General features: G+C 36.5%; 1 pseudogene; it reads left to right on the forward strand.

Annotated features, from left to right (window-relative positions):
- Positions 1-265: 265 nt before the first annotated feature.
- Positions 266-920, forward strand: LOC148017153 (uncharacterized; annotated as a pseudogene).
- Positions 921-3,247: the final 2,327 nt, after the last annotated feature.

Consider the following 3,247-nt stretch of genomic DNA (forward strand, 5'->3'; position numbering starts at 1 on the left):
TGCAATATTTGGGATCCAATTTCTACCAATACAACTCCAAATTGTACATATTTGTACATTTCATGTAGAAATTAGAAATTTGGACAAATCACTTTGCTTACATTCGGATTATGCACACTCAATAAAGCCAAAAAAGATCCCCAAAAAATGTAGAGAAAAATGTGAAGCTTTGCTATCCAAGATGGGCTTCCATGATGGCAATGTCTATTTGAAGAAAGACTCAAACTAGTAGAAATCCATAGGAGATGTTCTCTAGGATGTTTTAATGCCAAGAGGAAAAGCTAGAAAATTTTTAAGCAACCATGATAGTAAACATGTGAATGCAATGTGGGAGTGTTGGAAAGAACTCTACCTCATAACTTTCTACGTGAACAATTCACCAAATGTAGCCAACAAAAAAACGGAGTTGTGGAAGAGGTTAAATGAATTCTTGTAGGTACTAAGATAGTAGGTAGCCACAACAACATATGCAAAGGACTTCAACTAGGTAATAAATCTTTTGGTAACATCAATCAAAGATGCTTGGGGAGTAAAAGAGACATGACTTTTTACTTGGTGAGATTTGTTAGTGTCACAATTATTGTACCTCCTCACTAACACATTGTTTTATTTTGCACTACATACTCTATTTACACGGCCCTTAGTTTGCAAAGGAAGGCCCCCTAGCTAAATGGAACACACAAGGAATGGAGAAATCACATTACCAAGCATGTACTTGATTCTTTAGATGTGCAAGAAAGGGAGGTGGAATAAGAAGAAGCAATGCTCTTAAATAAGTATTTAATTGGTTTTACAAGAGACAACTTCAAAGAATGAAGATAACAAGAAATCTACAAGTAGATACTTCAAATGATCAATCAACTTCCAGAGAGGAACCTAGAAATACAATTGAAGATTGGCCACAACATTGTACTTTCTAATATTAAATTTTTTTGTACAATTTCATTTTCACTGAATAGACAATAAATTTAACTCTCTTTACATTGCTTTCCTCTGGCATGTCTCCTCTCTACCTAAGAAAATTTCTTCTTTTATAACCCTCAAGCACCTTGACATCCTTCTCTCTTACTACAAGTGCATAGCTAGAGTAACAAAGAAAATATCATGATCTAGGGGCATTAAAGCCATAAGCATAGCCAAACATTCTTAAGCTAGTTGCTCTCTCAATAAGCAAGATCTTATTGGAATTCATCTAAAGAAGGATGGTATCCCATGAGTTTTGAAAGAACCTTCGGTGCAAATAGGGATAGTTGTGGGTCTTCAAAGAATTGGGCATGAAACCACAAAATACATCCTTGTCAAGCTTGGGTAAGTAATGCATGAGAGCATGGGTATCCTTCCTTGATGTTCCTTCATTTGACACCCCCCTTGATCCTCTTGCTCTCCCAAGGAAATCATCCTCACCAAGAAGTTTGATTTACAAAAATATGGAAATAAAAACATTGACAAGTAGTAACAAAAATAACTGGAAACAAATTTTTGAAGAGCAATTATATAAAACTTTTGCATTTCATCTTCAATTGCAATTCTACTCTCTAAATCTGCAGATCCTTGCATCTCCTTGAAACTACCATCGAGCTTCTGCAATTTAATTGCCCTTCCAAAATTCTCAATTCCAAGCTCCATAAGCCTTGCCTCAAAGTCCTCATCTTTCAAGGCTAGTGCTTCCTCTTCAACCCTTTTCATGGACAAGGGAAGAAGATTAGAGGTCTCAACAAATGAGTCTGTTGATGTTTGAAAATCAAGTGCCAAAATTTCATCTTGGGCTTCATCCTCTATAGCAACAAAACCCTTGGCAACTTCACAACCTTTTGCAATAATTGCAAGACAATAGTCCTCTCCAATGTTTAACAAGTGTTGGATATGGTGGAGAGGAATATAGTCTTTTCCATTGAAATGGTAGGATGGAAGGGTGAGCATTGTGAGGGAAGACTCTGATTTGGGCACCTCTTCAATGGGCTCTTCAATAACTATTTTTTCCCTAAAGATGGCAGCATCGAGTTTGGTTGCCTCCTCTTCTCATTAAGCATCTATTTCTTTTACCTCAAGACATTCCTTCTCTTCAATCTCAAAAATTGTGGCCACATTTGCATTGACCTCGGGTGGGGATGGAAAAAAAACCTCTATTTGTTGCTATCCACCAAATCGACTTGCAGTTGAGGTAAACAAGAAATGCATCTACTTTGTTAACAAGATTGCAGGGCATAATATGCTTTGGACATTTGAGGTGGGAGGGGATGATTACACTTGTGTTCTTGCCAAACCTTGCAAACCTCTTTGTGATGTTGCCTTTCTCTACTGGATTCATTCCAATATCTATGAGATGGACATATTCCATGTCCTCAAGAGTGATGACTTTACTTGAAACAATTGAACCCGAAAACTCCATCCACTCCACTGAGAGCATAGTCTTGGTTCGCTCAATTAAGGATGAAATGTCAAATGGAGGATTGAAAATTGAGCAGAGGTCAGGAAAATTATTCGTGTCCAGTCCCTCTTGCACAAGTGCATAAATTATTTGTGTCCACTCCCTCTTGCATAAGTGCATCCAAGAGCCTCTCTACAGGCGTCTCTTTAACGATGATCTCTTCTACTCCTTTGAGTGCAGCATATGATGGGGATGCCATCCTGAACGACGCGAGGAAAGGGGGGGGCACATGGAACTTTAGACACAAGACTAGATAGTAAAAGGACCCGCATATAGTAAATGAATAAATTTTTCTAGTTAGCAAGTAGGAATTTTAATATTCAAACTAGGTTTTTAATTTTACTATATAGAAATGAAGCTATAACTAGTAAAATGATTCTTACCTAGTAAATGTATGAATTTTTTCTAGTTACCATGTAGGAAGTTTTGGATATAAACTAATATTTTAATTTTACAAGATAAATATATACAAAGCCAGAAAAACAAAATAAGTGTCTCTATAGCAAAGCAAACAAATACTTTTTTAGTCATAGAAAACAATAATGTTTATATAACCAAGCTAAGAAATTAACACTTGTTGCAAGCATGTTAAGCTAGTGTGTTGTGCCTCAACCTATGTTGCCAAGTATAGGAGAGTTATTAGTGTAGCTTATGTCTCAATCTCCTCTTGCATGTTTTTCATCCAAAACACACTAATTCATGTATAGATAATGATGGAATAAGCTTTCATTGTAGCCATTGTTTGCAGCAAACATAGTTTTGCAGTGCAAAGATGAGGGTCTATAGAACTATAGTGTGATGTAGTAGGTAATATGGAGA

The sequence above is a fragment of the Lygodium microphyllum genome, chromosome 22 (assembly GCF_053477565.2).
Source record: "Lygodium microphyllum isolate KBCC chromosome 22, Lygodium_microphyllum_v1.1.10, whole genome shotgun sequence".
Lineage (NCBI taxonomy): Eukaryota > Viridiplantae > Streptophyta > Polypodiopsida > Schizaeales > Lygodiaceae > Lygodium > Lygodium microphyllum.